Raw genomic sequence first — 26,962 nt, 5'->3', positions numbered from 1 at the left:
TAAATGTCTTTAATAAACACGTTGGAGACAACCATACCCCTCCCCTCTCCCTACCCAGCAAACACAGGCCAGTCGGGGCTAGATAAGTGTATGTTTAGTGGGATTAAGGGAGGCTCGTTGCTAATGATTACACAAGTTTTTAAAGGTAACTTTCGCTTGCTCCTCAGGGCACTATGCTGGCGTTAAGAAGCGTGCGCAGTAATTAGGTCACGAGTATGCTATAATCAGTTGGTTTATGCTAAACAAGACACTAATTAAAGATATACATATAAAGCAGGTCAAAAAAATTGGTGAACTTCATTTGCAAAAGCGAGGGTATGCTTTTAAGTCTTTTGAGCAAAATATAAATAAATATAAATATAAATCAGGATGGCTTAGCTTAAGGCTGTAAGCAACTTAATTCCACCAGTGGAGATGAATTGTTTATTTATTCACAGAGGCATGAAGTCCTTATCATGCCCGTGTAGTGTGATGGGTTTGAACATGGGACAGGCTATGTTTATTTTAATCTAAGAAATAATAACAGACAACCCCCCACCCCAATTAGGAATTAATGAAAATGAGAGTGCGATAAAAACCTATTTTCTTTTTAGAGACTATTAAACATAACACTTTCTCAACAGGGTGGGGGTGTAGCCAATGTAATTATCTTCTGAATTTTAATGCTGGAAGTTTCTCTCTCCATCTCTCTCCCTCTGTCTCTCTGTCACTGCATCTTTCACTCTCTCTCTCATTCTGTCTCTTTTGACTCAAACACTTTGAATCTGATGGGTACAGCTTGTGGCGTTTCAACAACTTCAGAAGTACTGTATTAACATCCAGTGTTCAGTATACAAAAAAGCAAATTAAAATAATAATTGACAAAGAAAACCAATAGTATTTACCACCAAATGCCAACAAAGCACAAAGAAATGCATTAGATTTAGTTGTGTGCTCACCCACGGGCACCATCTTTGGAAAAGAGGGTGGGATTAAAGACAGAAATATAAATACAAAAATGAAATAAAATAGTGTATTGGCAAGTTTGCACAAGAAACAAAAGCCTGCTGGTTTCCACAAGCTCTTGATGTTGCCCTTCATTCTGTTTTTGTCAAACTGTTTGTGCGTATGTGTGGTTTGTGTACAGGTAGTATGTGTCACCATTTGCCCCATGCACAGTCAGAGGCTAAACTGCCTGATACGCACTATTCAAGCTATCTGTCAATCTGCCGCTGTCATATCTGAAAGCTGTTCTCACATTGCTACTATACAGCTTTCTGAGTGTGTATGACAAGATGTCAAACTGTGGCTAGCTGCTTGAGAGTATGGCAATGGCGGAAAATAGAGATATAGAGAATAATAGATTAAAATTATTTAGAATCCACCGATCTGAACAGACTGGGATGCTGTTTAACTGAAAAAAAAGAAAAAAAGAAAAGTAAACAGATTTGACATTAAAACTTTTAAAATATTCTGGTTTTGCTGCTTCCTGTTTTTTAATCAAAAGTAGCGAAGCTAGTCTTTCTTCACAACTTACACAATGTGATTTCGAGCTCAGGGACTCTCAAATTAGAAGCTTTGATGTGTGAGAAAAGATGTTTCTGAGTCTCACGTGGAGAAAGGTGTCATGCTTCCCCTCTGCATGCATGTTTGTTGTGTGTGTGGTGTGTATATGCTTTACAGTATGTGTGCATATCACTCTCTTCTGTATTGAACAGGATGTGGCAACTGTACCATTGTTTTTATCTTAATATCTCAGGTTTAAAAAGAAAGGCTTGTAATTCTGTGTGTGCTCCCTTGCAAGTGTCCATGTGTATGTGTAAGCCTCTGCCCTACCATCTACCCACAGCAATTTTGAGTTAAACTTGAATTATAGTAATCAAAAATAACATCTCAACTGTGAAAGAAGGTCATCTTTTTACGCTTTTGTCTTTGAGACGGCACTTGTTTAAAAGCAATGAGAGAAAAAAAGGAGAAGCGGAGAAGGAAAAGAGCTGAAAAACAAAGGCCTCTGTCAGAGATGTCCTTTAAAGACCTCCCTTATTACAAAGCAGCTAACCTTGAGCTTGTTTCTTATTGAATAAATTTTTTTTTTTTTTTTAAAGAAAACAAAGAGGTAATTACATTTATGCCCATCACCATATTTTTTGTTTGGTTATCCTTAGACTGACTTCACTTCAGCATTAATGTTTCCTGCAATGGTCAGGCCTCAAAGAAGCTGTGTTGAGAGAAAACACACTGTGCTGTGTAGTATTCATGTAGGGAAGGTTCAGCAACAGGTAGACTTGACGTGAATGCAACTTGTCACATCCAAAAGGGCCCGGTGCTTTGGAAAGCATTGCTTTCTTTGCCAGCTCTTACATGTAAATAATGCACCATTGAAAATCCTCATTTTGCACGATAGTGTCTCCCCATTCTGCTGCCACAGTACAGGCAAAATGTAGCTGAATGTGTAAAAATAGGATTTAATGCACGCATGTAAGGCCTAAAGCAGCAGAAGTCCTCCTTATGTACTTCCACAACCTTCCCACTACCCCTAAACCTCACTCCCACCTCTTGGCACCTGGCAGTACAAGACTCTATACACTCCCTCTGGCTCTCTCTTTCTCTCTCTCCAGAGAATCCCCCATGTCTACATTTTTTTAAGAGGAACAGCGTTTTAACATGGCAAGGATTAGCCTGCATATCCCTGGTCTTTACCGCGGCTCAAACAAGCAGGCAAAATGCTCGCTCCATACAAATTGAAATTGGATTTGCCAACTTGAAGCCTTAGGTTATAAAGCGTGGATATTCATCTAATTGCGATGGTACAATGGGGGCGTAATTACACATGCGGACAAACTGTTACAGTGTAATTATTGTGTCATTAACAGGAATAAAGTAGAGTTGAACAAGATCCAGACTACTATGAATATGCATGACAATCTAGCTAGCTACTCTCATTTTATTGTCAAGTTGTCAGTGCTGGCAATGTGAAAGTGGAATATCTTTCATGGATTTTTATTAATATTCTTTATATATATTTGACAGTTTGAAAATACTTCTAATTAAACAGAACTTTGTTAAGGAAAATGTACTAAAACAATAAAGGTGTTAAAACTAGATTTTGTACATAAGTCTTCTGCAAGACTGAACACACTGTTATACAGGACTCACCTTAGATATTCTCCAAATTTCCCACAAAAGTATTAATTGATTAAGTTGCTACAATCAGTTGCCATGCAGTTATTTGTTTAGGCTGGTAGGGCCACTGGGGGTCTGTAACAAATTGCTGTAGTTTCTACAAGTCATTTTACAAAGGTTAACTGTAAATCGCAATGCATTATGGGTCCAAAATAATTACAGTTGTTGACAGCCTTTTTCCACAGTAACCTATTGTAAAATTACAGGCAAACTGCATTTTTACTGTAGATAATAGATATAACAGTTAAATGCTGTTGATATCGAATTACTTTGCAAACGTTCTTCCTGGGGGGGGGGGGCGTGCTCACACTGGACTGTCTCTCTGCTCAGCTCTGGAGAGAATACGCAGCCAGTGTATTTTTGACAAAAGCCGTGTCAAGCAGCACAGAGCAGATAAACCGTCAGGAATTCACACTGAAAAGGCATAGAGAATCTGGTAAATTACCCTGTGCGGACTCCCGATCGTGTATCAACAATAAACACATTTAAAACACACACATTTAGAAAAAAGAAACAATTTACTTAAGCATAGTAGAAGCACAAAAAGCAAGCACTAATCACCAAATCAACAAAATCTAAACATGGCAGGCAAAACGCTTTTATTCTGAAATGCTCCCTGTCTGATATGCACCCTTGCAGACGACGGAACAAAAGCGGGCCACAGAGAGCTGTGCAGAAGGTAGTAGAAGCACAAAAGGACATAATAAAAACAAGTCATTAACGTAGGACAGGTTACATGCACCGCTGCTGAAACACTTAGGCTTTAAGTGGAAGTTGAGGATGGAACTAAACCGCTGCACACACGCCCCCCAGTGTGAGTCTGGGGACGTCCGTCTCTCAGAATTCCCATGATGCACGGTGGTGAAGAGGGTTTTGTTAAAATTTAATAACTTTTTTTTATTTTTGCTTGAAATACAAATGTTACTTTATGATATATGTTCAATTTTTAAATATGTCTGCTTAGAATATAGTGTTTGGTGGTAGTTGTCATTCTTGTGGTGGTTTACTATTTACCAGGAGTGAAGGGACTGTTTCATTTGATAAGAACAGCTGCACTTTCATTCTTCCATGTAGGTTGCATAGACTATATATAAAAGGGTTGTTACCCGCACACAATTAGCTTGCGTGCAGCTCTGATTCTAGTTTTATTTAAAAGCTGAAAATAATCTAATACAATGTTTATTTGGTAAAAAAAACAAAAATTAACATATTATATTGTGACGTTTTAACAGCTACTCACTGGCAACTCTAGTTGCCAGGTACTTTATATAGTTTGATAAGATAAGATAATGTTGTAAATTAGATTAAAATAGTTGTTATTTTTGTAAAAACAACAATAAATTGCTACAATTTATATACAGCAAAAACCTGTAAAATCCTGTAATATACTGTAATTTGGTTTACAGTAATTAGCAGCATTTTACAGGACATTATTGGCAACTTTTTTGCCAGGTATTTACGGTAAATTCTACAGTCAATTCATTACAGTGCAGGTTTACCCGCTGGATTGCATACTCATAGCATTGTACATTAAACTTAATTTAGTTTGGTAAAATTTCCTGAAGCTAGGCCTACTCTGAATGCAATGTTAGTGGAGTTGAACATAAAAAATACTTTATAGTCCAGTCAAAATTGCTATTGTGCTATCCACATTGTGGACAGTCTCCCCTTATTCCTTCAGATTGAAAGGAAGCCTTGGGAAGTCACGCAGTGTGATCAACTCATTAAACCTATCTGGGTTGTAAGCCAATGCATTAGTTACAAACTAAAAAAAAAGAAGAAATAAATACAAATCAAAAAACAAAGAATCAGTCCATGTTACTTAGATTGGGTGATTAGCGTAGCTGATGTTCTAAGCGCATGGTCATTAATGAATTACAAGAGAATTCTGTGTACAATTAAAAACCCACTTTGTTTCTCTGTAGTTATATAGAGTGCTTGATTGCCACCTGGGCAAAGCAGGCAGCTGCCCTGGCCCTGAAGGTCCCAGGATCACTGCATGGTGATTTGCAAGTGCAATTTTTTTATAGAATATTCACTGTATAAAGTTAAATGTAATGTCCTTAGGCTCCTGCCTCTTAGAAGGAACTTGTGATCTAATTAACCTAATCTAATTGTACCTTTAATATTTCATTCATTATTATGTCTACATGGTGCATATTCCTAAAAATAATTATATTTATTTAAATCAACACAAACCAACTGACACAGAGCAAACCCAGGGCATGGTAATATTTCCGTGTAGGGCTACTGGTTGGTATGCGGGGCTTTTGGGCAAAATGGATTAAGGGAACCAGGGTGGCAGGGCTCAATGGGGGCCCAGACCAGTTTTTTATTTTTTGTATTTTTTTTTTGGTCCCTCGAGTGGATCTATCTGGTCCTGGTTATGTCTGTGAATATAAAGATAAAAAGCAAAATACACACATTACAAAAGTAATCAGATGCCACTAAGCATCAACAACAACTAGAAAAACTGTTTATGCAGAAACAAATCAACAAGGCATGGTAACCTACTGCAGAAGTTAGCCATTTAGCGTATGGCTTCTCACTAGGAAAAGCCAGAATAACTGACATATACCTCCTTACTGTATGCTACATTGGTCTTACACCTCGTCATACTGCAGCTAACACTTTGAAATGAGTCCACTCCTCTGTGAGCGTACGTGCCATAATATAAGTGTAAAACTATGTGCTTTAAAAAATAATGAATTTCATCTCTAATTTTTCCCGTTTCTCCCTTCTGCATAAATTACTTTTCTTTGTAATTGACATCAGTTCCTTGTAATTGACATCCGTTCCTCTACTACTTCCCCCCTCACACTATTCTTATTTTCTCTATAATAAGAGAACTCAGTGGTTACAAAACCTGAGCTTTCTACCCCCCACTCATTTGAAGGAGTCTGGCCTGTCATATCTGTATTTTTTATGTGTCACCAAACTTAAATAGACAGTCATTGTGTTACAGGCACATTCATTCCCCGAGCTGTATTTTTGTACAGTAGGTCAGGACTCTGGTGTCTGGTAAATGATAAAAGTTCTATTCAAATGCACTAATTGTCAGTGTGCTCCGCTGATTGACATGTCTCGGATAAATGCAGACTTAGTATTTTTGTACACGCTTGCACAATATAAAAGGCCAATTTATTTCTCTGTTCTTCTTTCTCTTATTCCTTGCACAGTTCATTTGATTTCTCTCTTCCTTTCTTGCTCTCTCCCTCTCTCTCCTACCCAGTCTCGCAGACTCAATTTGTAAATATTACCCATGGTGGGAATTAGCCCAGGCTTTTTAGATATTTTAAAATTCCAATTGTATTCCGACGAGTGTGTTTGATCAAGGGAAGGACTGCAAGCCTTGGTTTGCTCCTCAGTATTCCTGGGTGGCTATCAGTGGCTAGCCTTGTCCTTATGAAACATTTATCAGCCCGTTTTATGTCTTAATGATCACGTTAGGATTCCCCGCTTGGTTATGAAGCTGGGACGGGGGGAAAAAAATGGACTGTTGAGAGAGTGAAGGAGAGGCGATGAAAAAATGACACGGGCAATACAGAAGGGAGAGACTGAGTGGAGTGAGAAAAAGGGAGGATGACAGGGCATCACATTCCTCAGTAAACAGCATCACATTATGCCATCCATTCTTTTCAACTCCAAATCTTTGCCAAAACATAGCTTACCTTTCTCCTGGAACAAGCTTCCTTGGCTCACACACACACACACACACACACACACACCCCTCCTCCCTCTTCTTCTGTCTTCCCCATTCCTTTTTATGTTTTTATAATTAAAACATAATATTTATCTTTCCATAACAGAAGGCTGCCTTACTCTGTCAGGTAGACTGTTTGCATATTAATATTCTTAATACATCAACAAGCTATCTTCTCCAGTGTCACTGCTAAAACTGAGCAAGAAAAGAGAAAGAGAAGGTGACTCACAAATACAGCTCTTTACTACAGTTTTGAAATGCCTGAGAAACTTAACTTGATTGAACATGCAGGAGAAGAGAGACTCAAAAGTGACGGGGGAAGCCTTACAAAAAGAAAGTGACAAAAAGAAAGACATAAATCAACATCACAGTCACAACTTGTGCTCGTATTGGAGTGTGTTTACCCAGTTTCAACCTCAGGATGCATATCTAAATGCACATATCCAAACTAAACAAACATTTGTTCCTCCTGCGGTCTGAACTACCAAGCAAACTACACTGGCTAAAAAGTTTCTATTCTTTTGATTGTTTATGTGTGTGCTTAACAGAGGGTCGGAGGGATGGTGGGGAGGGCAACGCTGAATGAGGTTTCCCAGTTCCTTTTCTCTGTCTGGTGACAGCTGTCTGACTCCGTCAATGTGGAATTCCTGTGAAATGAGGCAGGGCTCTCAGTCAGGGAATGCAAATGGATGGCACTGGATGGTAGCAGCTGAGACGGGCCAGGCGGCAGGGGTGGTGTTGTGCAGTGGTTGGTGGTGGGTTGGGGGGGGAGTTCTGTTTGAACAAGTTAACTTGGGCATGATTGGGGTTCCTCCTGTGTGTGAAAGAGCAAGAGAATATATTGACCTTTGCCTCATTAAAAATGGAGGACCAGGCATGTGACACCATTACTGAGGAATCTCTTGCTTGCTCTTTTTTTCCCTCATCCTCCACGCTTTTTTTGCTTCTCCCTCTTTATCTATTTCTCTCTCCCTCTTTCTCCCGCACTCTGTCATTCTCTCAAATTCGCAGCCCTCCCTCCTCCCCTCTCGATCTCCTCCTCTTAACCCCATTGACAGGTCACATAAAAAGCCTTTTGTGTCAACATCAGGGTGCTGACATGAGAGCAGAAAGCGACATGAAAAATGGGCTTTATTCTTAGTTGTAGCTATCTCCTCATCACAAAAGAGAGGGAGAGAGTAAGAGAGAGAAAAGAGAGGGAGAAGGGAAAAAGGAGGAGCGAGGAGGAGACGCAAAAAGGGTGGAAAAGTGAGGGAGGGATTAAGTCCAGGGATTAAGATCTCTGAGCTTTAGTTTTTTTCACTCTCTCCCCCTGCCACATTCCAATTGTTCTTAAAATATTTGGCAATGTCAATTAGTAAGTGAGCAGAGCTAGCTGATGAACACAATTTTCCAGGCGACTGAGCACCCTATTGTTGTGGAGCGAACAGCAGATTTCTGAGGTCATTATCATTCCCTGTTAGCCGTGCCCAGCTGCTCTCCTCTTGGCTCCAGCCAAACTCCCCTCTCCTCTCTCCTTTTTTCCTCCTGCTCTTATACATCATCTCTACTCTCTTCTCTTCTCCTCTCCTCTCCCTCCCCCTTCCTGCACCATGTTCACCAGTTCAGAGCTGCTTGATAGCAGGAAGCAACAGGGGGGCTTCAACAAGAGGAGGGATGGGAGGAGCTGGCTGGGGGAAAGAACGGAGGAAAGAGTGAGATGGATATAGTGCAAGAGTGGGGGAATACAGTAGAGGAAAATGAGTGAGAAGAGGAGGAGGGCAGAGGGGAGAAGGGCAAAAAAAGTGCATGGGGTATGTACTACGAAGGAGTGGGCAGGCTCGGATCAGACTGCAACTGAACACAAGAGGGAGCATGAAAAGAGGAAAAGAGGAAGGGAGGAAAGAGAGAAAAAGAAGGCGATCTGATATTGTAGTTTAGACATGTCATTTGAGAGATGGTGCTTTAGAGATGGTGCCTTTGAAAGTGCAGAGCATAGTGAGCGTCATAGAAGGGAAAAAGGGAGGATCAACCTTTCAGGAAAAATTTGTTTGAAAGGAGAGGCTCACTGACACTACTGACACTTTGCATAACATTTATCAAACCTACTTGAGGTTTTATGGCAACCCTGTTGTGCAGTACTTAGCGTAAGTGATTTAAAACACTTTGGGAGGAGTGAAGAGAGAAGTTGATATAAATGATGTTATTGGAAATGTTCTTTCTTTCAAAGAAAGATGTTATTGTCTAGAGTGACCTTGATTAAAACATCATACACTGTATATTTACATCTATTTATGTTAAAGAGAAATGCTATGTTAAAATCTTCACAGTCCAGCTGAGGTTTAAGATCAAAAACAAAAAACACCTGCCTGCTGTTACACTTTTATTCAAAAGAATGGCGTTGTCTTTCACAAAGCACAAAGTATTCAGGTATCTGCATCTAAACATCCAAGGGAGTCTTTCTTTTTTTTGTTTAAGAAATGATGAAAGATCTCTTTTAGTCAAACTACAAAAAGGAAAAACCAGGAATAGAGAACATCAACAATCCCAGACTTTTTTGTACTTGCCAGTTGTACATCTTAATGTTTCCCCAGAGGCCTTTTCACCTCCTCCTCTTCCTCCACCTTACTGCACCCCCAGCACCTTCCACAACCACCACTACTGACGCCTCCCACCCATGGGTGCCCTCCCTCCTTCCATCCCCTCACACTGTCATATTTTCGACAGCACATTTACACACTTTGGAAAGCAGAAAACTTGTAATTTTCAACCTTTGTCATTCTTTGTTACAGCATACAAGTGAAGCATTTTAAAAAATAAAAATAAAAATACAACACTTGCCCTGTCAAACTAGTGAAACTCGTTGTAAGCAGTTAAAATAAACGACAATCCACTGGTAATCCAGACCAGCAGGACCACCTCACGTTTCTCTTGTCTCTCTTGTCCAACCTGTAGAAAGTTTGCATAAGTTAACAGTGGTTGGTAGTGTGTGTGTGTCTGTGTGTGTGTGAGAGAGAGAGAGAGAGAGAGAGAGGAGGAAGAGAGCAAGAGAGAAAAGTGAAAAAGGGTGAGCGGCATCAAAGCGTTGCTCTCAGCTGCAGCTGCCAAGCTTCCTCGTCCCCAGTTAGCAGCCATCCAGCTGTCAGGCTGCGCGAAGAGGAAGAGAGGGGGGAAATCTCTCACCAGCCATATGGTCCCCAGTTCTGTCGGAGACACTCCACGCTCCGTGGGCAAATGGCAAATTCATATATCTAATCAACACTCTTAATATCCAGACCTGAGACCAAGGATATTTTCAGAGTCTTGCCTTTCAACAACATAGCAAAAGGAAGCATATTGAATATGACCAGGCACTTAGAGTATGTGTTTGTGGTGTTATGTGAGCTTTACTAAGAGTTACAAAGGAGTGCTGTGTAAGGAAATGCCCATTTTCATTGGTCTTGACACTGGTGTCATTCTGTAGTTTTCTTATTCTCACCAACTCTTATGAAAAGAACAGCTTTAACAATTTATTAATCTTCCCTACGCTGTCTGTGGCTCTCAGCCACAAGATCATTAGCGCTCACTGAACACGTAAATCAAAAAAAAATTAAAATCAACGTACAAAACAGCAAAAATATTGTTTCATTTATATAATAAAAGCTAAATAATTTCCTAAAACAGTGAGGCACTATAATTCTTGCAGCAAACATTATTAAAAAAGGAGTGAGTGATTGATGTGAGTGATTTTTAGCCACAGATTAATACACATTTTGGTGAACTAGTAAGTATTTATGGCAGCAGGCGGAGCAGAACAGCGTCAAACCACTTCATAGATTTTTTGGCTTGCCTCATTGCTTGCATCCTTCCACCATTTCTTCATTTTTCCTGTAGTCTTTATTTATCTTTTAAATGTTTTCAAAGCGCTGCCACTAACCCTTGAAATAATTTGGAACTTCCATTTCGTATCACCTTCTGAGCAGTGCCCACATTTTGTTCCAGGAACTTGTGGATATTCCTGAATACAATGCCCATGTTCATCATAATGAAGGAACAGGTCATCCACTGCAACCCTGTGGCTCCTTGGTGTGTTCCTAATAGTTTTTTTAACAATTATGGAGCTCTATGGCACAGGGGAATAAGATACAGCTGGCTTTCGATACATTGACAATACTTGTTAGGAGCATCGTTCATTCTTGTTTTTGTTTTGTTTTTTCATGGCATTTGGTGACAGTAAGAAAAATATAGAATTTTTCAACTTTTTTAGCGATGGAACTAATGAGTTAAACTAACATATAGTAATAGCATGTAGACTTCCCAAATGAAACAAACTCTCTAGACACTTCTGTGGTCTTCATCCATCTGAAACAGTGTCATGACAGTAATATGAGCATTGGATTGACTTGAACCCTACTTTTAGTTGAGCAGAAGCTGTTAGCTTTAGCACAGCTAGCCCCAGAGAGCATGGGCTTGAATATGGCTTTGTGCTGTATCTGTTAGTGGGATGCTACACCTGCTCATCTAATCCTGGCAGGCCTCTGCCTCTAGTCTCTCCGGCTGCGGAGTAACGGGCTCCTTATTGCACGGCAAGCCGCACTGAATCACAGGGAGGTTTGTCAGTATTACAGTGACATCGCTGTGTAAAGCTTGGAAACAACCGTCACCCCGTTCTCGTTGGGACTAAAGAGCGCAAATCCCTCCCCGGTTTCTTTTCAGCAAACAGCTATATGGATGGAGCATGTAGCCTGAAGTGGAGGTTGTGGGTGTAGTAATTGGTATGTGTTGGAGAGCAAGATAGATAGAGACAGAGAGGAGAAGGAGGAGTGGAGAGAGATTTAAATGGAAAGAGATATGGATGGGGGCAGCTGGGGTAAGAGAGGAAGAGGGGGAGTTATCCAAGTCCCACAAATCTTTGCTCAACCCAACAACCTGAAGCAGAGGCCATTAAAAGCAGGGAGAGCTGGGTGAGATAGCAGCCTAGATGTGTATAGTGGCAGCAATGGTTTGGAGGGACGGTAACTTTAATGGCCCCACTGAGTTTTTAATGAGTGTTGTGCCCCAAACAAAACGAGCTAATTAGTGTTATCATCCATATATCAGACCCTACACACACCCATGCATTCTCAGGCAGACACATACACACGTACACACTCACAAAAACCTGCTCAAACAATTCCGAGCTTTTTTATTCTATGTTCTGTTGTTGTTGGGTTAATTTTTCGTAAATTAACATATAAATAAAATTGAGTTTTCCCTTTTACTAAAAGTCTAACAATCACTGAGTCACTCCATTTATTATTGAATTTGATTGTCTCAACCTATGCATTCGTTTTATCCTATTTCATCCTGAAGAGAGTCCCCCCCCCCCCCCCCCCCCCCCCCCCCACTTTCTTCCTACACACAAACACACATTTTCAAACCCATAAGCCCATGCCCTGTATTTGAGACGAGCGATTATGTCTACACTGGTTTAAAAGTAGGATAACAATGCCACGACCGGGCTTTTGAAAAAACTGAAAAGGATTCAAGCCAATATCCCGGCATTTGGACTCAAGCCGCTGTTACCTGCATGTAAGCCGGGTGTTTGTCACGCCATCGCCTCTGGTTGACCACTCCGCCCCACCAGCCCCCCACTTTATTTCTCTTGCACTAAGCCTATTATAAAATCAATAAACAATTGAGCTTTTTCCAGTCCTTTTAAATCTTTTTCTCCTCTATATATCCTCTGAGATGAAGGGGAGGCATGCAGGCGGCGGCAGTGTGGAGAGTGCAGCGGGAAAAAGAAAAAACTGAAGGAAAAAAGGAGAAACACAAACAGCACAGTAACCCTTTGCTTCCACACTTTTGAAGTGAAGTGAGTTTTTAACCAACCGGCGTTCATGTTGTTATCCAATTGCGTCTATTCCAGCAGTGAGCTTCTTAAACCTGGTTCTGACCCTCAGATCTATCATTTGGACTTAAACACAGTCATGAGAACGAGTACTTCTGATACACACGAGAGTGTGCGCTTTGGTTTAATTAAAAGAAGCTTTGTGTACAGAAGGGGAAATAATTTTCCTGCATGATCTGATATTTGTGATGTGTGCATGGTATGTTGTAACTGAATAAAATTTCTCATTTTCGTTGTGACCCCATGCTACCAGATGAGGTTGAACATTTTCCTCTTTAGTCACATCACTTTATGTAACTTTTGAAGTTGCCGTGTTTATAGAAAGCCCATGGGGATGATTGAGGGATTTTTAATTGTCACATTCTTGAAATGTAATAACCCTTGAGTTGATAAAAATCAACAAACACCAACTCTGACAGATGATTTTCAAATTAGGCATCAAAAATGTTGCGTTTACAGATTTTAATTCTCTCTGTCAGTTTAAACTCATATTTCAAACTCAGCGGTGAGGAGATGACAATATAAACTTCTTTTTATTCCACCAGTCACAGAGAAGTTGGGAAATGGAATGTCTGCTACAAAGCTGTACCCCACCCCCCTCCCATTTTCACTTCTCATTTTGTTTACTCCGAGTGTTCTTGGAGTGCAGATACAGTAATTATCAATGATCAAAAACAGCACAGGTTTTTCTGCTGATGCTTTTGATGTATGTATGACATTGTGTGTCGCCACATCATCAGTCACACAGAAAGGAAGCAAATTTTGGGAAATAAGCTTTTGCCACACACGCTTTAGTAGATCCTTTGTCAGACACGATACAGTATATTCTGCAGATTGTGACTAAAAGTAATGATCAACTTTACAACAGCTGCATATGATGACATATTGTCACAGCAGAGCTGTATTAATATAAGATTGCGCAGCCTATTTAAACATTCTTGATCAGCTCGTTGTTCTCTAGGCGTCAGGCCTACAGTCGTCCACCATGCTTGCTGTATACAGTGGCCGGACTTTTGACTGCAACAGATTTCAGCAAGCTGTTGATTGCGTCATCTTGGACTTTATTCTTCCAGTGAGCCTCCATTTTGGCTGGCCCTCCTCTCAACATGCCTGCTATTGGCTGACCCTCTGCTTAACCAAGTTCTCATTGGCCAGCAACTCCACCCCCCCTGCCTTGCGCCAAGCCTTGATTGGATGACTCAAAAGAACTCTGGAAAGCTCTCATCAGGATGGTCTCAATGAGTATAGATGTGGACTATCGTGGTAAATCGTCCACGCTTTCCCTGGCTTCCATTTGGTCTTTGGAGACATGGCCCACAATACACCCAGGGTGTGTCAATGCTGGACGAGCATTTGGCCGACTCGTGGCTATTCCCAGGGTTTTTCCCCCACAGAGACCCTGTGTGGGCCGCTGGTGGTGACTGTGCTTTAGGCAGCATGGTGTGGCCATGTGTGTCACATCCCCCCTTGTCATCTCACCAGACGGAGGGCTGTATCATGGCTATCGTTCTGTCACACTTGGATGATGCTTCTTCGCCTCTGAGTTTGACAGTGACTTGCCTTAGTGACAATTACCATCCGAACCAGCTTTCTTATCCACCTGGTTCAAAAGGTCTGTGTGCTGGAGATTGGCAGGCGTTTAATTTTCCCTCTCTCACTGCTGTCATGCTGTGCCATTTATTTCACTGCTCCCTTTATGTTTCTATCTGCTCTTCTTTTGTTATGGCATGTTAACCATTCAGTCCTTTTCCCATCATGATACCTCATGTAGCCATCCCTGTACAGATAGCCGGCAACTCCAGTCCCTGTTTGCAGGGCCTCTTGCCACCGTATCACACCTCTATTCACCAGGAGAGCTGGTGAGAAAGAAAGCCACTATGTAACCATCCATGGTCCCTCCCTTTTCTCCCTGTGTTTTGCTCCTTCTTCCCCTTATTTCCACTGGGAGAAACACTGACCTCATTTGTGAGGACAATAACCCCCTTGACTTTGGGGATTAAGACATGAAACCTTTGTGGATTAATTAGGTTCAGAGCTGAATTCATTTTGTCGCCATGGAAGGCAAAGAGGAGGATATGCGCTGTAGGCTCCATTATGAATTTACTGTTTGCCCAGATAGATATATTAAAAACAAATGTTGGGGCTGATCACATTTAAATCCTCCAACCGAATGGAACTAAATTTGTTCATGGGCCAAGCATTAGCATGGGAAGTAACAGTAACACAAACTGTCAAATCAGAGCAAGCTTTATAGAGTCTTATACATAAGTGCTGACTTCAAACCAGGGTTTTGCGAGCATGGAGAATGCTAGCCCACTAAGCTTAACTCTTTGGCAAGGTTACACATGCAAATATGGTTTGCCGGACTATCTTCAATCCGCATTAGGCGGAATCTGTGCATTCACGCCTCTAGATCTACTCTTAAGCTTGTCACACATAATGTAGCAAGTACCAGTCCTGACAATGCCACAGGAATCACATTATCTTAGTTGTCTTGGTAACAAAGCAAAGTGTTTGTTTTCCAAGATGCGGTGCAATTGCAATTTAGACGTTTTACACCTATTGTGCTTTTTTTTTTTTTTTCAGTCAAGAGCATATGTTGTTTAAATGTATCTTTAGCTCGCAAAAGGAGCTGTTAGTTAGATGTTTTGTTTGCAAAATAACAAAGGTGTTTGTTTCACCAAAGGCACAACAGAAGATGTGTTAATGCATGTTTCATGTCATCTTGTGCTCGCTGTAAATAACAGCGACTGTTGTCTTATTAGAGTAACACCTTCTGAATGCGACAGCCCCAGGTATACCTCCCTTATGGACCAAGCGTTGAACATGTGCTTGATGAGATGCCTTCCTCACTTTCATTTACAGCTCTTCTAATGAACCTCCATCTCGTCATGTCTGCTGACTCCCTTATATTTTTTGATCTGCCCTCAAGTTAACATCGCCCAGCGGCCCACACAGTGAGCATATGTTTATGTTGATGATAAGGTTGTTATAGCAAGTGAATGTCTTTCTTATCCTCCCTGTGGTGGCTTGTAAAGCATAAACCTCCTTGTGAAGATCTTAGACAGAGTCATCCCCAGACCCAGATTAGGCCACAGATTCGAGCACATAATACACATGGAGATTCTAGATCTTCCTAAATCAGAAGGCCCTTGAATGGGATTTACCCCAGCACACACTTTCAAGGACATTCAGACAGACCTTATATGCCTTTTATACCTTTCAACTAGGTTAACACAGTCACTGTATTTTGCTAACTGAGGACACAAATGTTCCCTAGTTAAGACTTTTTGCTGACTTCAGTGTAGCCACATTTCGAGGTGCCATCTCTTAACCTCCAACCCGCCATCCAGCTGCGAGATGTCAGCTTCTTCCCTCCTGAGGACAAAGGTTTTATCATGGTTCTTTCATAGAGAGCGACTCATTCCTCCCCAGTGGTCCTCCTCATTCCTCCTATCCTCCGTCTTAAGACATGGAGCTAAGTCGAGGCTAAGCCACAAGCCACCCTCATGGGGGGACGGATCGGGCAAATGCCACCTCTCCTGGCAGGGCTTGCAGGTAAGGTGTAATCGTGCCGGCGCAGCACTCTCAGGACCAGAATCAGGTATTTCCTATTAGACACAGAGATGAGGAGTGGATTTTCGGGAGGAGGGTGGGAAAGCTGTTTTGGTCAATCCTCTGTCCTTCTCAATATCTCAGTCCTTTTTGCTCATGCTCTCTGCCTCTTTTGTTCCTCCGTCTTTGCTTCTTGATCCTCGAGCCCATCCCCCTACTTCACATTTCTACCTGTTTTGCTGGTACTTGACAAGACAGGATTTTTGTCTTCCCTGGCATCCCCTCTTTTCATCTTTTGGAGAGAAGGGCAAAAAGAGGATGAGGGATTGAAAGTTTGTGGAGGAAAGTTTTTGGAGGACGTTTCTGGATTATGTTCACAAGGCACAAGCTGCTCACAGTGTGAACATGGCACGTTGTCAATGAGATCTATTTCCATGACGATTATTTTTATACTCCAACAATCAGGGAGCCGACAACACAGTACCACAGGAGGAAAAGAAAAGTCTTTCTTCCAATTCGATACACCCTCTGTAACATTTTAGTTGTAAATACTAACAAAGCCATGAGGGAGAAGATAATGACAAGATATCAACCTTCTTTTCTGGCGCCACAAATTCCCATTCTACCTTAACTAAGTGTCCTGTTGAGTTGTCAAGTGTAAGTGCACCGAACCTCAGGCTGCATACGTCTTCTGATCGGATGCTCTCCACTGCTCAGTGTTGCGGTAAATGCAACATCTGATGGCTTTCGGAAATCCAGCATGTTGGACAGGTGAGATGCTGCAGCGAGCGTCACTTTTGAGATGCGAGTTAGCACCATGTCACCCTTCCCCATCTGTAAGCTTTCAAGATTGTATGTTTGGTGTGTGTGCGTGTATGTGTGTGCGCATGTTTCAGGATAGTCTGAAATAATTCAAACTGGTTTTATACACTGTGTGTCCAAGAAATTATAATGAAAACTCTTGTAAAAAAAAAAAAAAAAGAACATTTGTGCAGTCTATCAAGAATATGGCAACTAAACAACTGATTTGGAATTCACTGCCATATTCAGTGTCACTATTTGACTTGGTGTTTGGCAGACTCAAACAGGGTGCAGATTGAGAGACAGTGTCACAGGGAGAAGGAAATGTCTTGCCTTCTTCATCTGCCATTTAGATTGCTTCCATTTATTGCTTTCCCAAGCTTTCCCTTTTATTCAAACCTGAAAGAAATGATCAGTCACACTCACCTCCTACTTTACATGATGTCAATGACAACTGACAGGACATGTCAGATGCGTCAGTACATCTCAATGTGTCTATATGACTCGTCTCCCAGTGTCTTGCATGCTCAGTAGGCTGTTGGAGGGCTTTCTGCAAGACAGAAGGGCTCGGCTGCAGAGTGGGGCGAGAGCCAGGCATCTTGATGATTTTTTCGGGGTGCATCACTATCTCTCTGGAAGTGCCAAGTGTGCACCAAGGCCATGCCATTCACTGTAGAGAGTGTGTGATAGGGGCATGCCATCTCCAATCTCTTCCAGGCATCTCGTAGTCTCTGAAACAAAGATGAATCTGGTTGCCACATTACAGACAAACGCTGTGATTTCTGAGAGCAATAGAATTGTAATTCAGTGAAGCTGTAATGAATGCAGTGAAATGGTTGTCTAGTGAAACATTTTGTGAACTCAATTAGAGGTGCTAAAACATTTATTTGTGAAGTCTGTTATTGAAGACATAATTTGTGTTTGCAGCACAGTTTACCTAATTTTATTTATGTATTCCCTTGGTCAATGTTGTTTCTACTGTAAATGGATGTGAGATTATTCTCTTATTGTTGAGCACTAATGCTAGGATGTAGTTTGCAAAAAAAAAAAAAACTGTCACATGCGACTGTCTGTTGTTCAGTCTATTAACTGATCCATTTAGTTTACTGTTTCCATGAATGCTAGTCAAATAAAAAGTTGCATAGATTTAAATAGGTGCAAATTAAGCTGTCTGCTCAAACATCCCATACCATTTTCAAAAATTTGAAATCTTAATTTCGCTCGCCTTGCATGAACAGCTTTGTTCTCCCATGATTTGACCTGTAAAGCACATGCAAAGCTGATGTCACCTCTCTTTTACCTCCTTTTCTCTCCTCCTCATTCCCCCTCTCCACAGTCTAAATTAACGCCACATAACACGGATAGATGGATCCCTGCTAATCGCGTTAGACGTTTTGTTTTAAAATACCAGCGCCCAGCTGGTGACTCCTATCACTCATCTGTTTGTCTCTGTTGTGCTGATCTCTGTCTCTCTTTCTCCGTCCTCTTTCCTCCATCTCTCTGATGCTCATTTTCTACCTCTGTCCATTCACCCGCCCCTTCTTACCTCCCTCCTTTTCTTTTTCTATGCATCTCTATCTCTCCGCAGTGTGTTTGCTTTCCAGGGTGGAGGAAGGGGCGGGTGAAAATTTGGCCCAAATCCTAGGTATCACATGTCTGACCATATTTCAAGCCCAAATGAAGCATGTAAAAAAAATCCCTTTTTCGCTTTAAAGGTCAGACATTAGTGCTGGTAAAAATTGATCTGTGGATTTATGAATTTATCCCTGTTGTTGGGGCTCCTTTGTAATGGAAGATTCAGTGGGGGAAGCTTAACATTGCATTGTTTTGCTTTGACAACGCAGCCACGAGAGCCCGTGCAGCTGTTCCCCATGCTCACAATGGCAGATTAATTAACACAATCATGTGGCGCTGGCTCGGGCTCAACAGCCAGGTCTGCTCAGGGATAGATAGGTAAATCCTATACATGCATTTCCAGACTACCACTGAACATTCTTGTGATGCCGCGCCATAACTAGATAGATTTGGTCCCTGACTGGTCAGCTGTAGGCATAAAATTAAGGTTGAACAGGGGGATCTGTCGCTAATTGCACTGATGTTGAAATTATGGTGCTCAAGGTGGGTGTGTGCACATGAATGTTTGTGAATTTTCATTTTATTTCCCAATGTAACTGGAAGGATTTAAATGTATCTATATGTGAGTGTGTGTGTTTGTGGCTGGGCATTCCAAATCAGTTTATTTATTTATTTATTTTTACAACTGCTTGTTCAGACAGAAGTGTGTTTATGTCATGAAATGTGTCCTGTGTTTCTCTCCATCCATGTAAATGTGTGTCTGTGTGCTGATGTGCACATTGAAGTAACAGTACGCCAAGCCTATATGTATTTTTGTACAAATATGTGTTTATGTGAACATGCATGCATGCGCACATGTGTGTGTGTGTGTGTGTGTATTCCTGCTAGACACTCCTATCATCAGCTGGTGTAGAATACCGTCGCCATTAGACAGAGCCCCTCTAATTAAGATTCTGCCAGTCGACCCGTCTCTCTTACTTACTTAGTTCCCTGACATTTTAAACTGTCTATTATGCTGCCTGGCTTTCAGGTGCAATGCTGTGTAAATGGCAAGTCAAACAATTATGTATCTTTTACATAAAGTTATCCATCAGGGATGGGGAGGAGGAGGTGGGTGACGAATCGTACCAGGTGTTTAAATTATTACTGGGCTCTGATATTTCCTGATTGATCATATCACTTTACATCCTCACTGTCACTGTATTAGCACCTTTCTTTCTTACTCATTCCCCACCCAGACTTCCCACCCATCATTCCCTCTTTCTGCTCCTCTCCCTTTGCTCTTGTTATTTTTAATATTTCATTACCCTCTACCACACACAAACACACACCTCTCCTCAATGTTTTGCATGAACATGACCGCAGTTTGTCAATATTTTACCCTTGGCCTATCCCCTGTGTTGATATAATGATCACTTAACAGTCAAGAGTAGGGCGAGGAGGAAATTAGGGCGTCGGCAGCAGAGAGGACAACAACACTGAAGCAATTATGTTTCTTTCAGCCCAAGCATTCTCACGTTAATGAAATCCCTTATCGTAAGGGGAAGAGGAAGGAGGAGGGGGAGGACAGGTGCACGAAATGTACGTCGTTCATTTATCTTATTCTCTGAAATGAACGGAAGGAGCGGCGAGAATAATGTAGAGATAAAGTCCGGGCAACAAGTGTGTGTAGTATTATTTTTTTTTCTTTTTCATATCGCTGGCCCTGCATTTTGCAATGACAGACGAAGAAAAGGCAGAAAGAATGAGAGGGGAGGAGGGGAGGGAAGAAGGGAGGGCATGGTGTATCACACGTTAGCATCTTCCTAAAGGACAAATCGAAGACACTCCCCATTCTAACATTTGAAGTATTTACATTCCTGCAAAATGTCTGCCCTTTTCCTTTATAGATGAGATCATTCACATTCTTGGAAAGACACGGATACCCAACTGAAGACCTTATGTCAAAATAGGGGTGATCAGTGTCTATAAAAATACTTTTTACTGTGACTTACTAAGAATTGGTAGCAGAAATGAGTACAGGGTATTTGTTTCACTTCATCTGAAAACTATTGTGGAACTTTGGAGTGCTGAGCCACTTCTTAGACTGTGTGGACCAAAGAGCTATTAAAAGGGGAAAAACTATCAACAGTGGAGACTTATGTCTAAAAAATGTGTTTTCCTCCTTAATTATATTTTTTTCTTTAGTTCTGTCATTTCATCTATAGTCGCACAGTATTTTTTATTGTAAACTTATCGAAAACTACTTGACATTTCCATTGCTTTCCACTGATTACTATTTTGAATAAAGGTTTGATTTTCCTAAAGTTGTATTAGAAACCACTGAGACCAACCATACAGTTAAATGAATGTGTAAAAAAGTCATACAATACATTAGGATGGACAATACAACATGCAGCCTCAGGGACTCTTTAATTATTGCTAATTAAATCTACAGCAAGAAACTTGCATTTTTGGGAATTTAGTTTGTGGCGTTCTATTGGTTTTCAATAAAATGCAGGGTGATTCTGAAGTATAAATACCTGAATAAACACCTTGATTTAAATATAATGGAGATTTGAGAACTACCGGGAAGCCAGACTTAACTCTCAGTTGCTTAGGCATTACCAAAATAAAGGGATCCAGGAGAACAGGAGAACACCCCAAATCCCCCAAACAACCAATAGTTATGTCACTGTGGACCTCAACTGTTAAGCTGTTAGTTGTGCTAGAAGAAAAATCATGGCATTACAAAAGTCAATAGAAATCATCCTCTGAAAATGAACAATCTCATATAATTAGAGATATTATTAAGTGACAATTTTGACCTGCTGGTGGCACTACATGAAAAGTAAGGGGACTAAAGAGTCAATGGGCTTTATCCTCTGGGGACCATGAACACATTCACAAAATCCCATTGATTTCCATTCTATAGTTGTGGAGATATTTAAGTCTGGGCCAACAAACAATTTAACATCACCATCCCCCGCAGCTACGCTGCTAAAGTGGCTAATCGTTCTCTAATTATTGTTTTATACAGTATCAAAAGAACACTGCATCATATGTGAAATTCCAGTTTATCAGAAACATTATAATATTATATAAAATAATCACCCCGCGACCCCGTACGCAGGTTAAAATAATCATTCCATAATGCTCCATTCATTTTACAATCCAATACAAACCTTGGACAGCCTATATATTTTCAGCAATACATTTGTAAGTGTGCCTATGGTCAAGTGCATGCCTCAAGTATTTTTAGGCACTGAAACCAGGTGTGAAACAAATTTTCCATGAAATCCGCAGAGGCACGATCTCACCGCTAAGATACCTTAGGGATAACATTACATTAATAAATAAATGTCCCAGTCCTTGTTAGCTGCTGCTATTAGTAGTGTCAGGCTGCAATGACACTATGTCTACTATGGGCTGCTGTGCTATGCCTCTTTCTGTCTCTCCTGTAAAAGAAGGCTATCTGATTGGAAACAGATCTGGGCCACTGGGGGGACTCGCCCCAGCTCGCTGAATTTAATGACCCATTTCCTCAGCTGCCTCGTGCCACGAGCAGTTAAACGACAGTCAAGGTGCCCAGAGGTTCCCTACCTTGGGACTGGGGGGCGGACAGAGTAGACTAGCTGTAGAGACAGAGTGAGTAATAGAGAGCAACATACCCCAGCTTCCAGGCAGCCAATCAAAGCCCATTTGCCCAGCAGGATGTTAGCACCCACTGATCTCAAATCAGATGTTTAGCACATTCCAGGCATTATTTTGTGATTGGAGTGTTGAATGCTACTTTTGGTATAGCCATGCTTTTGACAGCTACCAGAAAAGGCTACACTTGTTGAATCCAGTGCATGTACAGGAGCTTGACAAATTAAAAATAAAAAGTTTCATGGATGCATAGCATTCTTGTCTTGTCGACTGAGGCTATTCTCAGTCCTATGACAGATTTCTTTTAGCCCTGATCAATGGCAATTGGAAAGAATATGCGGAGGGCCTTATTTCCCAAAACCATGTTAAAGCTGAGCTGATCGTAAAATGTTTCCCAAAAGCATTGCAATGGACATTATTGTAAATTAGCACCTTAAGGAGCCCTGGAACGGGCAGGGGGAACCAATAAAATTTTTTTATTTTTTCTTTAGTTTGAAATCTATACTTTGGCTCTTTTTAAGTGACATTTGATGTCAAGTAAGTGATAATGTTTAAATTATAAAAACTTAAAAATAAAAATAAAAACAAACTAATCAACAAAAATGTATTCAACCATTGATAGTCAGTTACTAGCATTGTCCTCCATCATTATATAAATCTCTTCTGGCCGAAATGCCACTTTGGTATATTTATGGTGTGTATGTTGTTTGCCACATGCTTATGGATATAATGACAGAAATTATGAAAGAATGCCATTCACTATAGATGAATCTGCTGCTGCTTCATTTCAGGTTTACAGTGAGCTAACAAATGTACTTTACTAATCCTCGTTCCACCCAGTAACATGAATTGTAAAAGGTAGCAGACTGAGAGCTGTAGACTCTTTACTGTACATTAGGCAATTTCAGACAGCTGTAAATTAACAAAATACATGATTTAGTCTGACATATTGAGAAAGCTATAAAAATGAGACTATTTCAATCAGTAGCACTGCTGCATATTGACTCTGGCTGCCAGTGGCAGTACTAAGCACACTGCAGTGTGTGAGGAAGGCATATGCCATCTTCTATTTTTAATGGTTTGTATGGACTTAAATGGAAACTATGATTTTTGAATTTTTTATTTCATACATTCATACTTCTTCTCGTCAAAACCTGCCACCTGCATTACCCACAGTGCAACTGGACTGGAGATATGGTTGTGTTATGCTAGCAGCGGCTAATATTGCCTCGAGCTGCTAGCTTCAAGCAGAGGTGAGGTGAAGGCTACAGGGGTCCGGTAACCTCACTTCCTTTTAATTCCAGACCCCCAAACCTTTTTCACGGCCTTTACTTTTTATGTATGCAACACTCAATAATCCCTGTAAATAGAAATCTGAGTTGATCATACGTAATATGGTGTTGCAGTGAGAGAAACTCAGCTATAATATAGAACAATGATGCATCAATTGCTGCATGTTTGGTCCTTTGCTCTGCATGTCCATCCATCCTAAATTCATTATGAGTCTGGATTCATCATGTGGATTTTTAGAAGGTTCTTCAAAAACAAGAAGAAAACATTGAGCAACAATGCAGTTAGATGCACACCAGATTCTATTCATATGACCTCCTTTTTTTAGGGCAATAGTGTTCCATTTATAACAATGAGCACACTTGACCTTCTCCAACAGTGCTCGAGACCCAGAGGAGAGACCTAAAACAGTCGTCAAACTTTCACCACTAAAAACTTGAGCATGCTCTGCTCTATCAAGCTAATGATCAATTATTAATATCCACAATCCTCAGCCTTTATGTGGCTGCTTGGATATAGAAAGAAGGCAATTATGTGCTACTCTCTTATTTGGGTTTTGGTTGCCTCCATCTCCAGACTGCTGCTCCCTCTTCATGTGTTGAGCTCCCCCATAAATATATAACAGATAGTTCCTCTTAGCACACCACAAGTTCTTATTGGGGCCCTCTCATTGCAGATATCTAGATCCAGATTAATTTGTAATTAGTCTTGAGTTGTTGAGCCTCTGAATGATAAAGGATTCCAACCCCCATTCTATTCGCCCCAAACAGTGACGATCACTTAAAAAGAACAAACGCTCTCATGCTTGATAAAAATAGCTTAAGCTCGGACTTATTTGTTTGGCGACAAATGCTAGACACATATGTCTGAATGGCTTGGGTGATGCTAAAGCAGAGAATAAATGAGTTGGTCTATAATAAAACTTGTCATTGTGTCTTTCTGCGTGTTTGTTTGTAAAAAAAAAAAAAGGGGGGAAACATGCTTAACAATTCATCAGTTCAGCACAGGCAGCCCTGGCATTTTCTCTGCCGCAAGACATCACTGTAAAAGCGTAAAGTAAGAAACAAAAAGGAGAATTAAAAAGCTGTCTGCTTTACTTTTTTACAATGTAATTCTCTCTCCAGGAGATACCCCCTCGGCGGGTATCTTTTAGGCTTCCCATTAATTTGCCTGAAAATGTCATATATCCCTCCGCAGATAAAAATGATAAATGGAATAAAGACATATGGGCTTTTTTTAGGCAGTGCGTGCGTGTGGGGTATGAGTGTAAAAAATACTGGAATAGTTTTTAGTCATTTAAGAGGACAGGGGGTGTAGAGGCGGGGGTGAGGGTGTGTGTGTGGGGGAGGACTTAAGTCTATTAATAGTTGAGTCATCAGTGCCTCAATGTTCTGAAATGGCAAATTGTTAGATCCCCAATGGTGATTATTACTTGCTGTCAATGACCTTCATAACAAATTAAAATTATGCGACTGGGACAGAGCGTGCTCTTTAATAGGCGTTATGCATGGGATTGTGTGTGTGCGTGTTACTTTGTGCATGCAAATGTGTGTTCAGATGAGGGTGACCAGAGGGTGAAGGCCTCTAGCATTTAAACCCCCTCACTAAAATCAGGGCCTTTCTCTCATTTATTCTTTAAGTGTGGGTCTGTCTCTTGTGGTCATTGTCTCATGTCCACACACAGTCAGACACACACACACACACACACGGAGTGAGGATGCTTGCAGCTATAGTATAAATCTTTTTATTTCATTTTCTGAGACACTAGACAAGTTCATAGAGGAGGAAAAACACGACGCGTCCTTGGTCTCTGGATTTACTGCCTGACCAGGCTGGTAGGAGCAATAGTCTCTCTTTCAGACCCCCACACACCACAAACACACACACACACACACACACACACAGTATGCATGCATGACATGAAGCAGATTTACCCACTTTAGCTCCCCCTCCACAGTGGCCTTGTTAAAAGTGTTCATCGCCCCTTGTGGTAATATATGTCTTTAAGTGCACATTTATGCTCCAGCGCTATCGATCACTGTACATTCCCCACCCGATAATTACTCCACCTTAATATGCACCCTTAATGAGGCTTAATTGATTCATTTTCATTGATGAAGAATAACGCCACTAATGGCTGCAGTGTGCAGAGCATTGATGCCATGTACAGTATAGACTCCGACCAGTGCCAGGTGGATTGAGGGTGGGATAGGAGTGGTGGTACTGTAGCTGAGCTTGATGATTGGCCTATTGTGCTTGCTGTTGATTTAGCATGCACGGGAATGAATAGGAAATCAATGACGGCTTAGGGAGGAGCTCCACTTTATTCAGTGTTAAAGGGGCAGTGCAACAGGGTGGTTGTAATCTTTAGGTCACAGTCTATACGTACAGAAGCCGAAGAGGTTTTAGTATATAACCTTTGCTTGTTCTGTTTTCCTTTCCTTGACTTTCTGTTCCTTTCCGTTCTTTGGTCAATGCCCTGTCATGTCCTATCCCCCTTTTCTGTTTTTTCCCTCTGCTCGGTTCTCGTTTTCTCTTCTTTTCACTTTTATATTACGTCTATCTCCTTGTTTTATTTCATTTTGTCATTTTCTTTTCTTTTGGTGTGTTTCCTTTCCTTATGTTTTGTTTCCTTTTCTAGTCTGTCGTCCTTTCCTCATCTTCCTCATCATCCTATTTTCCCTTTCTTGTCTTTCTAAATGTGTTTACCTCTATTCTTTTCCTCTACTTACCCAATATTCCAATGTCCTGTCGTCTTTTCCTTTCCTTCTTACTCCTCTTCTCTAATTTTCCAAACTTTTTCCTTCTATTTCCTTTTGTTTCATTCCCTTGTTTTTTCCTCATTAATTTGTTTCCTTTAGTTTCTGTTCCCCTTGTTTCATTTTCTTTTCCTACCCCAATAGGCTGTAATGTTATTTCCACCTTTCCCTTTTCACCTTTTCACTTTTCTTGTCTTAAATCCTTTCCTTTCATTTCATTTTCTTGCATTTCTCTATCCATAGAAAGCCAGCAGTATCCCAGTAAAAGAGACAGAGACCTAGTCATCCTTCACTAATGGTAACCACACCACTTCCTGCCAACACAGACTGAGAGGGGGCATGATGAATATACACCCTGATTATTATAGCACTACACACACAAGCACACACACACACACACACACACACATTGGCAAGACTTGTGTGTGTGTGTATACAAACGCACAGACAAACACATTAGTAATTGCTCTTGTCTTCATGTCCTAAAAGACACCCACCTCTGTCCCCATCTGCCTTTTGTGCTCTCATGCATACATGCAGACAGTGGTGGACAACACACATAAATACACACACACACACACACACACACACACTCCTTATACAATCATCAAGCATCATCCACAGCCTCTCAACGGGGCT

General features: G+C 41.0%; 1 protein-coding gene across 7 annotated transcripts in view; it reads left to right on the top strand.

The window, feature by feature from the left end:
- Nucleotides 1-26,962, top strand: part of znf536 (zinc finger protein 536) — a 223,041-nt gene that overhangs the window by 113,063 nt on the left and 83,016 nt on the right. The window lies entirely within an intron of this gene.

Source organism: Micropterus dolomieu, linkage group LG20 (assembly GCF_021292245.1).
Source record: "Micropterus dolomieu isolate WLL.071019.BEF.003 ecotype Adirondacks linkage group LG20, ASM2129224v1, whole genome shotgun sequence".
In the NCBI taxonomy this organism is placed as follows: domain Eukaryota; kingdom Metazoa; phylum Chordata; class Actinopteri; order Centrarchiformes; family Centrarchidae; genus Micropterus; species Micropterus dolomieu.
Note: the sequence above shows the minus strand (reverse complement) of the source record. Positions and strands in the feature narration are given on the sequence as shown.